This window comes from Myotis myotis, unplaced genomic scaffold, assembly GCF_014108235.1.
Source record: "Myotis myotis isolate mMyoMyo1 unplaced genomic scaffold, mMyoMyo1.p scaffold_m19_p_3, whole genome shotgun sequence".
Taxonomy (NCBI): domain Eukaryota; kingdom Metazoa; phylum Chordata; class Mammalia; order Chiroptera; family Vespertilionidae; genus Myotis; species Myotis myotis.
Window position 1 is genome coordinate 109,479,528 of NW_023416335.1, and position 12,786 is coordinate 109,492,313.

At 45.8% G+C, this 12,786-nt stretch overlaps 1 pseudogene; it reads left to right on the plus strand.

Annotated features, from left to right (window-relative positions):
* The first annotated feature begins 9,984 nt into the window (after window positions 1-9,984).
* LOC118651702 lies at window positions 9,985-10,190 on the plus strand (annotated as a pseudogene).
* The last annotated feature ends 2,596 nt before the right edge of the window (window positions 10,191-12,786 follow it).

A 12,786-nucleotide genomic window follows, 5' to 3' on the forward strand; every position in this document is an offset into this window, starting at 1 on the left:
GTTTCAATATTGTTATGTTAACACCACAAAGGATGGTCTGAAATTAAAACTTGAATTAAAAAGCTGTTTATAGTGGGTAGTTATGTCCTAGGCCAGTATCTTCCTTTACAAAGATAAATTCGATCTTTACTGAGCCTATTGTCTTTTTGCATCTAAAATAACATACCTGTGAAATGTCAGGGTAACTTGTAACTTCCCTTTTTCTGGACCCCTCAGGGCACAACCAAATATGCCAGGGCTCCAGGGCAGAAACCACAAATTCCTTCATTGTTATTATGTTATTGACTGTTAACTGTCCTCTGACCACCTAAGTAAAAGAATTATGTGTCTTATTTTACTTTTAAAAAATATATTGTATTGATTTTTCACAGAGAGGAAGGGAGAAAGAGAGTTAGAAACATGGATCAGCTGCCTCCTGCACATCTCCCACTGGGGATGTGCCCGAAACCAAGGTACATGCCCTTGACCGGAATCGAACCTGGGACCTTTCAGTCTGCAGACCGACACTCTATCCACTGAGCCAAACCGGTTTCAGCTTATTTTACTTTTTTAATCAACCCCAGAGGTTTCCCGATTTGCTTTCTCCCGCCTCCCTAATCTATCACAAATGGATTTCATGTAACCCACTTACATCTCCTTCTTTGATTGTAATGTACAAAACAAGGTGAAAAGCTGCTATTCTCCTGAGCATTATCACAATACATTGAGACTCTGCTTCCTGGCAATTGTTGACAGTTTGGCTCAAATAAACTCACAAAAATTCTTTACAGGTTTGAATGTTGTTTTTTGTTTGTGCTTTTTATGTAACACCTTAGTACTCTCCAGTATTGCACATTCAAAACTGACATTGGCCCTAGCTGGTTTGCCTCAGTGGATAGAGCGTCAGCCTGTGGACTGAAGGATCCCGGGTTTTATTCCGGTCAAGGGCACATGCCCTGGTTGTGGGCTCATCCCCAGTAGGGGGCATGTAGGAGGCAGCCAATCAATGATTCTCTCTCATCATTGATGTTTTGATCTCTCTCTCCCTCTCCCTTCCTCTCTGAAATCAATAAGAATATATATATATATATATATATATATATATATATATACATATATATATGTATATATATATATGTATATATATATATATGTATATATATATATATATATATATTTTAAAATGACAGTGATTCTATCTTTGAACCCAATTTCAAGATGGACAGACTGAAAGATGATATTAAATATTAACACCATCCACCTTTGGCTGTAATAATTATCATAAATACATTCTATCTCTGGCAGCTAAGGTATAAAACTTTTCAAAAGGAATTATGGCCCTAACCAGTTTGGCTCAGTGGATAGAGCATCAGCCTGCGGACTCAAGGGTCCCAGGTTCGATTCTGGTCAAGGACATGTACCTTGGTTGCGGGCACATCCCCAGTGGGGAGTGTGCAGGAGGCAGCTGATCGATGTTTCTAACTCTCTGTCCCTCTCCCTTCCTCTCTCTGTAAAAAAAAAATCAATAAAATATATTTAAAAAAAAAAAAAGGAATTATGAAGAAAAGCAATTTCCTTCTAAAACAAAATCCAGAGACTTCACAGTAAGCCTTGGAAGGGACTCTCCAAGTAGGGAGAGAGCACTGTACTGAGAATTTCCCCTTCCCCTTGGGATTTCCCTAGGAGGAGGGGCTGCTCTCATTTGAAAATCCCTTCCCAGCATTGGGGGAAGGATACTTTGTGATTCTTCTTAGCACTGGGGAATTTCAAAAGCTTCTCTAAATAGTAGGGGAAGCCATATGGAACAGAATTACAGGGTGGTGCAAAAGCATGCTCACAGTTGTGAGTGCTGAGACACAGGCTTTATTCTCGTGTTATCATTCATTATTGTGTGGCCACACACTAAACCTGACAAGCTCAGAGGCCTGCATGGCGGCCTTAAAAACTCAGACACCTGGAGGGATAAGGACACATATGTAATACCTTAATCAATAAAGAAAGAAAGAAAAAAAACCTCAGACACCTAAAGTAAACACATAGGATGGTCTGAAATTAAAACTTTTTAACTAAAAGCAGGTAGTCATGTCCTACGCTAGAATCTTCCCTGATAGAAGTCAATCTTAATTAAACCTGTTTATTGTCTTTTTTAATCTAACATAACATACCTTTGGAATATCAGAGTAACTCCCCTTTTTAACATCTCTCAGGGCTGCCCTAGCTGGTTTGGCTCAATGGATAGAGCATCGGTCTTCGGACTGAAGGGTCCCAGGTTCGATTCCAGTCAAGGGCACATGCCTGGGTTGTGGGCTTGATCTCCAGTAGGAGCATGCAAGAGGCAACCAATCAATGATTCTCTCTCATCATTGATGTTTCTATCTCTCTCTCCCTCTCCCTTCCCCTCAATTAAAAAAAAAAAAAAAAAAAAAAAAAAAAAGATCTCTCAGGGCACAGCCAGTACACCAGAGCAGAGACCACAAATCCTCTCTTTGTTATAGTTACAGTGTTAATTGTTGACTGTTAACTACCCTGTACCCACCTATGTAAAAGATGTATGTGTCTATCATTTTTCTTTTTATCTAGTCCCAGAGATTCCACTCCCTACTTTTCTTTCTCCCACTTCCCTAATCTATTACCAATGGATTTCATGTAACCCACTTATGTCTTCTTTTTTTAAAAAAAGAACATACTTATTACGTGTATTCTGAGCATTGTATCTTTAAGTCAGTCTATAGCCCAAGTGTGCCCATAAAGCCATGTACTCCGAGACTTCTATATGGTTTCCCAGAACTCCCTTAGTTTACTCACCACCTATAGCAGGACTTCACTCTGTTTCATACATCCACTTGAACATGATACCTGAGGTGTTTACTGTTCTGTACCAGGATCAGATCTCTATATTCAGCGCTCAACCCCATTCCTGCTCTCTCTGCCACCCTCCCCTTGCCCTCTGCACTGGCTTCCTTCCTGCAGGAGATTGGGACTTTGGACAGCTCAGCATCAATTCAATGGCATGCTGGGAGTTGGTGGAGTTCAACAGGGTGTGGGCAAACCATAGGCACAGAATTGCAGTCCCTGGAGAAGGACATCAAATCTAACCATGGAGTGTGTCAGACCCTTTCCTGCCCTGGACCAGGTTTGGAGAATCAAAGGATTCCCAGGTAATAGGCCAGTGACTATTTTAGAAGTGCAACGTGTTGGGGGTGTCCAAGATGTCCTAGAAATTCTGTTTAAAATAGAGCATGGAGCCCTAGCTGGTTTGACTCAGTGGATAGAGCATTGGCCTGCGGACTGGAGGGTCCCAGGTTCGATTCCAGTCAAGGGCCCATGCTCAGGTTGCGGGCTGGATCCCCACTAGGGGCCATGCAGGAGGCAGCCAATCAATGATTCTCTCTCATCATTGATGTTTCTATCTCTATCTCCCTCTCCCTTCCTCTCTGAAATCAATAAAAATATTTTAAAATAGAGCATGGAAAAATAAGGTAATTCACTCCCAAGATGGGGCATGGCAGCAAGTACACTGGTAAGTTTCAATGGGCTCTAACTCTGGCCCCTGCACAATGATACCTATTTCTCTGAGGCCCAGGTAGGACTCTATACCAGGCTGCAATGTCCTACAGGATAAAAATTCCAGGCGCTGGCCAGTGTGGCTTAGTTTGGGTTCCAGTCCCCATCAGGGCACATTCCTAGGTTGCAGGTTCACTCCCCCGTCAGGGCACATAAGGGAGATGCCTGCCTGGTCAATGTTTCTCTCTCACATCAATGTTTCTCTCTCTCTCTCTTTCTCATTCTCTTGCTCCTCCTCTCTCTAAAAATCAATAAGAGCATATCCTTGGGTGAGGATTAATTTTTAAAAATCCCAGGCATGGCCTAACCAGTTTGGCTCAGTGGATAGAGCATCGGCCTGCGGAATGAAGGGTCCTGGGTTTGATTCCAGTCAAGGGCATGTACCTTGGTTGTGGGCACATCCCCAGTAGGGAGTGTGCAAGAGGCAGCTGATCAATGTTTCTATCTCATTGATGTTTCTAACTATCCCTCTCCCTTCCTCTCTGTAAAAAATCAATAAAATATTTTTTTAAAAATCCCAGGCACAAGGGGCTTGGGAGGTCTTTCACAGGTGTATTCAGGGGGTTATTGCTAGCTGGTAACAATGAGGAATCACTGTGACCTTCTGCCGTCAGACATAAAACAAGCACTAAAATTTCAAAACCCTTTGGGTTTTTTATTTCAGAGAGGAAGAGATATAGAAACATCGATGATGAGAGAGAATCATTGATCAGCTGTCTCCTGCATGCCCCACAGTATGTGCCCTGACCTGGAATCAAACTGTGGCACTGTGCAGAGGTGTCAGAGCGGGAAGAGAGAGGCAGTGAACTGTGACCTCCTGGTTCATAGATCGATGCTCAACCATTAAGCAACACTGGTCGGGCTTCTCTTTTGATTGTAATTGAAAAGGAAAATGGGGGTGGGGGGGACCTTGCAACCTAGTTCAGTATCTGGTTAAAACTGTAGTCTTACTTCCCCACTCTGACTGACTTGGGCAGAGCTGCAGAGCCTAACCTCAGGGGCCCACCACAGCTGACTTGGGTGGAGCCGCGGGGACTCTCAGGGGCCCACCACAGGAGGAGATGCATAGGTCAGAGCCTCCCCACGAGTTCAGTTCAGGCTTTGGATCCAGAATTCCCCTGGACTAGCAGGTCTGCAAAATAAAGGTTAAACTTTCCTCCCTTAGAGTGCCGGCTGATAGTTCTGCCACAACATTTGGCGCGTTGGCCGAGAAACATCAGTTGAGCTGGCTCTTAGGCCACTGCTGACAAGAGCAGACTTCGGGGCACTCGCTTTGGGCTCTGGGACCCAAGGAAGGTGTGCCAATGGCATATTTGCTGGTTCCTGAACTCACGGGACCCAGAGGGACTACGGCAACTCCACGCTCTGGCAGACACAAAAGAGTCAGGAAACACCTTTCTGGGACTTCCCGGGATGGAAGTCAAAATCAGACGTCTGAAACTAAGTTTTTCCCCAGGGAAATGGGTCTGAGTTCTGGCCTGTCCTATGGGACAGAAGAGGTAGCTGGCCCCGACCTAGGTAATTATTTACCTCAGGACAGCTCAGATCATCTGGAGGAACAGCTTCTAGATGGTATTCTCCATTTCTGGGACCTCCCGGGAGGGAAGTAAAAACTCGGACTGGCTAAGGGTCCGAGTCTGGCCTGCCTTTGAAAAAAAGGTAAAAAAGAAGCATTCCTAGGCAGTTTTCTACTGCCTCTGTTCAGGGACTTGTTCTGTATCTCTGCAATTGAAACTGATTTGGTGAATGCAGGGTATTCTGTGGTATAAATGTGGCACACACCGGTGTAAAAGTGTTTATTTACTGTTGGGGTTTTATGTTTGTTTGTTTCTGTTAAACAAAAACAAAAAAACAAAAAACTTCTAAACTTCTCCTGCGTTTCCGTGATTCAAAGTTTTTAGTGGGAAATGTTATCTGTCTTTATTATTTAAACTAGAGGCCTGGTGCACAAAAATTTGTGCACTCAGGGGGGTCCCTCAGCCCGGCCTGTGCCCTCCTTCAGTCTGGGACCCCTCGGAGGATGTCCACCTGCTGGCCTAGGCCCACTCCCTGGGGGATCAGGCCCAAGCTGGCAGTCAGACATTCCTCTGGCAGCCCAGCAGCCCTCGGGGGATGTCCACTTACCAGCAGGGAGCAGACCTAAGCTGCAGTCGGGCATCCTTAGTGCTGCTGAGGAGGCACTAAGCCTGGCAGTGTTGGGAAGGAACACGAACCCTTCTAAGACTCTTAACTGAAACAGGTTACCAGGTGTCCAAAAGGAAGGCTCAAATCTGTCAGGGAAGTCAAATACGTAGGTTTCCGAATTACCCAAGGGAAATGAAGACTAGGGACTGAAAGAAAACAGGCAGCATGAGCCATACCAGTCCCAGCACCCAGCAACAGGTTCAGGAATTCCTAGGGGCAGCAGGGTTCTGTTGAATTTGGATCCTAGGATTCTCAGATCTAGCTAAGTCCCTCTATGAAGCCTTAAAAGAAGAAGAAAAGGCATCCATTAACTGGGGTCCTGAACAGGAAAAAGTCTTTGCGACCATAAAGACACAGGTCACCGAGGCGCCAGTCCTAGGGCTCCCAGATGTGACACAGGACTTTAATCTTTTCATTCACCAGAACAATAGGGTAGCCCTGGGAGTTCTGACTCAGGAGTTGGAACCCTGGCAAAGGCCAGTAGCCCACCTCTCCAAACAAATTGACCCGGTTGCCTCTGGGTGGCCTCCATGCCTCAGGGCCCTTGCAGCCATGGCCTTATTAGTCAAAGAGGCAGACAAGTTCACTCTGGGACAGAACTTAAATGTTAAAGTGCCTCATGCTGTTGTCACCCTAATGCAGCAGTTCTCAACCTGTGGGTTGCCACCCCTTTGGGGGTCGAACGACTCTTTCACAGGGGTCACCTAAGACCATCGGAAAACACATATATAATTACATATTGTTTTTGTGGTTAATCACTATGCTTTAATTATGTTCAATTTGTAACAATGAAAATACATCCTGCATATCAGATATTTATATTACGATTCATAACAGTAGCAAAATTACAGTTATGAAGTAGCAACAAAAATAATTTTATGGTTGGGGGTCACCACAACATGAGGAACTGTATTAAAGGGTCGAGGCATTAGGAAGGTTGAGAACCACTGCCCTAATGGAAGCTAATGGGCAGCACTGGCTGACTCATGCTCAGATGACTCAATACCAAGGGCTCCTATGTGAAAATAGATGAATAAGATTAGAAGCAGTAAGAACTCTTAATCCTGCCACTTTCCTACCCATTGAGAGAAAACCCCTGAGCATGATTGTCTACAAGTCCTAGAGGAGGTTTACTCCAGCTGGCCAGATCTAACAGATAGGCCTCTACAGAATCCGGACTTAGTATTGTTCACAGATGGCAGTAGCTTCCTAGATGAAGAAAAAAGATGAGCTGGGTATGCAGTGGTATCAAACTTTGAGATAATAGAGGCAGAGGCCTTGCCTGGAGGATGGTCTGCGCATGAAGCAGGGGGTCCCGCAGGGGTGAGGCCGACGGAGCCCTAACGAAGCATGCCCGACTCCGGAGACCAGGTTCAGTGACACAGATCTAAGTTTATTGTGTAAGTGCAGCAGTATATATAACATTCTGGACCAATCAGAAGTTTACACTATCCTTAGGGCAGCCAATAGTAGGAAAGATCGATGTACTGTGGAGTGGCTCAAGGAGGTTTGCTCAGGCGGGCGCTGCCACTTCCCGGTGTGCTGAGGAAGCTTGTATAGGCGGAGTGTGCTCACGCCATTGCATCTGCCACTGCACTGAGATAAATCTCCTGAGCTCTTCCCACATGCGCAGAGGGCAGAACTTTGGGCCCTAGTCAGAGCCTTAAATCTCAGTAAGGATAAGTGCTCCAACATCTACACTGACTCGCGCTATGCCTTCCTACCCTGCATATCCATGGGGCCATATACAAGGAAAGGGTGCTCCTGACGGCTGGAGGAAAAGGAATAAAAAATCAGAATGAGATCTTGAAGTTACTAGAAGCAGTCTGGGAGCCCAAGGAAGTAGCAGTCATCCATTGTAGGTGACACCAAAAAGGAAAAGACTCTGTGTCAGAAGGGAGCTGTCACGCAGACACAGCAGCAAGGCTAGCTGCTTAAGGAGCAGGCAGCGCTATCACAGATCATGCTGGTTCCTGAATTACCCGAACCTCCGAAATACACCCCTCAAAAAGAAGAATGGGCCCAATGAGAAGGGGGTAAAAGGATGAAGGAAGGTTGGTGGATATTCCCAGATCATAGGGTCTATGTTCCAGAACAGTTAGCTCATAGAGTAGTCCTCCAGAACTTCAGTTTTTGTCTGCACCTTTTCAGGCTGGGTTGAGGCATATCCTACCTGCACAGAGAAGGTGAGAGAAGTCACTAAGGCGTTACTGAAGGACATAAGTATGTGGTATGGAATGCCATTAACCATAGGGTCAGATAATGGCCCACCCTTTGTAGGTGAGGTAGTACAGCAGGTAGCTAAGGCCTTAGGAATTAAGTGGAACTTACATACAGCCTACAGGCCCCAGAGTTCAGGGAAAGTAGAACACATGAACTGGACTCTCAAGCAGGCTATGGCTAAGCTATGCCAGGAGACGAACTTACCCTGGACAGATATCTTACCACTTGTGCTCCTGTGGGTGCGCTGTGCCCTGAGAGCCAGGGTAGGGTTCTCTCCATTTGAAATTCTATATGGCAGACCCCCTCCCTTAATTCGGCCAAAGGGAGATTTAGGGGAAATAAAGAACTTAGAAATTCAGAAACAACTACAAGGACTTGGGAAAACTATCCTTCAAGTCCATAGATGGGTTACTGAATGATTGCCCATCTCTCTAGGAACAGCTGTGTACCCTCACAAGCCTGGGGACCAGGTTTGGGTAAAAGATTGGAAAAAGGAACTCCTTGAGCCAATCTGGAAGGGACCTTATCCAGTCATACTAGCCAACCCCTCAGCTTTCAAAGTTGCAGGACTGAACACCTGGAACCACCACTCCCAGGTAAAAAGCAGCCCATCAGCTGGACAATCAGCATCCAGAGTGGAAGGGGACCTCTCACCTGAACCACCCCCTGTGGATCATCTTCAAGAAGACGGTAGATCTGTCTGACCCGACCTGAATCTCCTTATCCCCTCCTATCTGGATAATTATTGCTTTTGTTTTTTTCTAACAGTTTTATTCTGTCTTCATACAAGTGTCACCGGAACCACAGACTGGTACCAGGAGGAGAACTTCTCTGCCCTTGCTACTCAGACGACCCCCTTGGGGAAGATAATGAAGACTCCAGATACTGAACCCCCTTTTTTGTCACCCTCCTTCAGCAGGAAGTAGCTAGCGTGGTCGTCGACCTTATCCCCAATTCCTGAGTCTTTTGTAATCCCCAAGGCTAAGAATAGCTTGTGGAACTAGAGGGGGGAATGAAAGGGAAAATGGGGGGGTGGGGGGTGGCTTGCAACCTAGTTCAGTATCTGGTTAAAATTGTAGTCTTACTTCCCCACTCTGACTGACTTGGGCAGAGCTGCAGAGCCTAACCCCAGTGCTCGCACTTAGGCGGAGCTTCGGGGACCCTCAGGGGCCCACCACAGGAGGAGATACATAGGTCAGAGCCTCCCCACGAGTTCAGTTCAGGCTTTGGATCCGGAATTCCCCTGGACTAGCAGGTCTGCGGAAAAAAAGGTTAAACTTTCCTCCCTCAGAGTGCTGGCTGATCCTTCTCCTGTGTATTCTGCCACAACATAATGTATAAAATAAGATGCAAAAGTTCCATTCTCTGGAGCATTTTCTCAATCTGTTGAGACTTTGCTTTCTGGCAATTGTGGACAGTTTGGCTCAAGTAAATTCACAAAAATTCTCTACAGGTTTGAATGTTTCTTACATTGACAATTGTATTTTCTATACAAACAACTGTAAACTTATGCTCCACCCTGTTACATGAATCATAAAAACAGTGACACTTATAATGTATGTATCCTATCATACTTCTTACCAGAATGCTTTTGCCCAGCCTCAATCAAATACTACCTTTTTCATTCTAGAATTTGACTGTCTAGGACAGTGATGACGAACCTTTTGAGCTCGGCGTGTCAGCATTTTGAAAAACCCTAACTTAACTCTGGTGCCTTGTCACATATAGAAATTTTTTGATATTTGCAACCATAGTAAAACAAAGATGTATATTTTTGATATTTATTTTATATATTAAATGCCATTTAACAAAGAAAAATCAACCAAAAAAATGAGTTCGCGTGTCACCTCTGACACATGTGTCATAGGTTCGCCATCACTGGTCTAGGACTAGACCCATTTGAAATGTGGCTAGTGCAAATTGAGATTAAAATACACACTAAATTTTGGCCCTTGCTTCGCTGCCCCACTATCTGGCCCATCGGACCCATGACAGGCCAACTCAACTACCAACAAATCTGCCCGGTTCTCATGCATGTCTGGTTCCTCCAGCATCACCACTTTGTAGAAAGTGCTTCAACAGTTCCAGCTGGAGGTGGAACTCAACCCTTGAAGGTTTCCCAGGCTACTGCAGATTTGAAACAATTCTGTCTGAAGAATGCTCAACATGACCCCCTGCTGACTGGAGTGTCTTTAAGTCTCAATCCCTTCAGACCCCAGAAGGTCTATTCCTTTTTGTAGTGAAATGAATCTTTGAAGGCATTCTGAACTACTTTTCTTGAACCAGTGAATATTCAGAGAGCTAAATTTGAAGCCTGTACAAAAAGTTTACCCTATAACATGTGCCATACTGTTAGGGGCAGAAATAGAATATTGGGGACTAGCTATGGTTATGGGAAATATCAATCATGCCCTGTAAACCATGATTGCCTTATGTTGGTTAAAGAAAGGACATTCTAACTTGTCTGAGAGTTGTAAGCCCCCCAGACCTGGGAGTCAACCTTGGAATGTGGTCCATTCTCATTCAAGAACTGCCTATTATCATGGAAAGATTAACAACCCTGTTGCCCAAACAATGGAGTCCCACCCCAGCCTGATTAGCCTGCTTCCCCAAGCCTGTAATCTCTACTTCCTCATGTAATCCTTGTCCTACCCTATATAAGCAAATGGTTTATGGGGGAAGGGAGGGCTGCAGAGCAGATTTTTGTGGATGACCTGCTGCTCTCTCATACTGTCAGCATTATTGTATGATTGTACGCTCATGTATGATTCAAATCTGTCTTTGCTTAATTGACTCAAGTAGTGACACGCAACCGGGACTCATTGGTTGTCCAGTTTCAATACCACTTCTAGGAATATATCCTAAGAAACCCGAAACACCAATCATAAAGAATGTTTGCCCCACTATGTTCATAGCAGCACAATTTGCAATAGCTAAGATCTGGAAACAGCCCAAGTGCCCATAAGTAGATGAGTGGGTAAAAAAGCTGTGGGACATTTATACAATGGAATACTATGCAGCAGTAAAAAAAGATCTCTTACCGTTTGAGACAGCATGGAGGGACCTGGAGAGTATTATGCTAAACAAAATAAGCCAGTCAGAGAAAGACAGGTATCACATGATCTCACTCATATGTGGAATCTAATGAACAAAATAGATCCAGAGACCTAGAACAGATTGCAGAATATCAAGGGCGGGGTGGGGGGGGGGGGTTGGGAAGAGATCAACCAAAGAACTGTATGCATATATGCATATCCCATGGACACAGACAATAGGGTAATGAAGGCCTAAGGTGGAGGATGGGGGAGGGCGTTGGGGGAGGGGGCTGGGGTGGGAAACATATGTAATACTTTCAACAACAAAGATTTTTTTTTAAACCACCAAAAAAAAACCCCAAACAAACAAACAAACCCCAAAGACCCAAAGGTTAAAGAAACCTGCACAGAATCAGGCAGCTGCCCTTCAGGGAAGCCTACAGGTGTACTCAGTGGAGAAGATGAGACAGGGTGGGGAGGAGTGGGATAGAGTGGGATAAGATGGGTGAGGCTCATGAACTAAGATGGCGGCATAGGTAAACACCGGGAAATTATTGCCTCACACAACAATTGAAAATTACCGCAAAGGACTGAGCAAACATCATCCAGAACAACAGGAAGGCTGGCTGAGTGTAAATTCCACAACTAGAAGGAAAGAAAAGCACGCTGAGAGCCAGAGGCGCTGCGGAGGTGAAGTGCAGAGGTACGGCGGCGCGCGCGCGAGGAAAGGGGGTGGCGCCTGAGGACGCGGCTGTCTTTTTGAATCACAAACTCCCGACGGCTCTGAACTCCGGTTCCGGGAAGTCTCTGGGGACCCAGGTCTCACACGGGGAGAAGCTGGTCTGTCCGGCAGCGAGCGAACTTGAGGGCGGCTTTCCCTCAGAGGTGCTTGCAGCCGTTACCGGAACACTGAGACGCGCGACTCCGGGCGGAGAATCGGCCATGGCCGCTTTCTCCGCCCTCTGACTCCCTGAGACCCCGCCCCACCCAGGCTGCGGCAGAGGCTTTTGCATGTGAATGTACCTAACTGCAGCCGAACCAGGCAGACCTGGAACTTCCAAGAGAAGGCCCAAGGCCCCACAGCGGCTTGCATTGCTTCACAGCTGAGCCTCTTCGTGGCTCCTGCTGTGTGGCCTCAGGCAGAGGCTGAATTAGCACCTCCTTAGATCCAGGAGCCACTGTACCCAGTGGTCAGAGGGGGTCCATCCAGACTGCAACTCCTCAGATCCATAAGGGACGCACTCAGGGAGCAGACTCAGTGAGCACCAAAGCCCCACTGAAGCAAGTCTTGCCCCAGAAGGGTGTCTTCAGCACAGAAGTTCTCCCACTTTAGACACAGCTGATTCTCACAGCCAATTGGCCTGGAGGTCAATTCCTCCCAGTGATTCTACAACAACCAAGGCACCAAGAGTGCACCAAGAGTGTCCACCCCAGGTAACTGGGGAGGCTGAGCTCCTGGGCCCTACAGGACACCTGGCGCACAGGGCCACTCTATCAACACAGGGAAGCTGCCAAAATGCGGAGACAAAGAAACAGGTCACAAATGGCAGAAATGGAGGAAAGCAAACGATTGGATATAGAGTTTAAGGCCACGGTTATAAGGTTTTTCAAGAATTTTATGGAAACCGCCGATAAATTTAATGAATCCCTCAATAAGTATAGGGAGACCATGGAGGACATGAAAAAGGACCAACTAGAAATTAAGCATACACTGACTGAAATAAAGAATAATTTACAGAGATCCAGCAGCAGAAAAGAGGATCCCAAGAATCAAGTCAAAGATTTGAAATACAAAGAAACA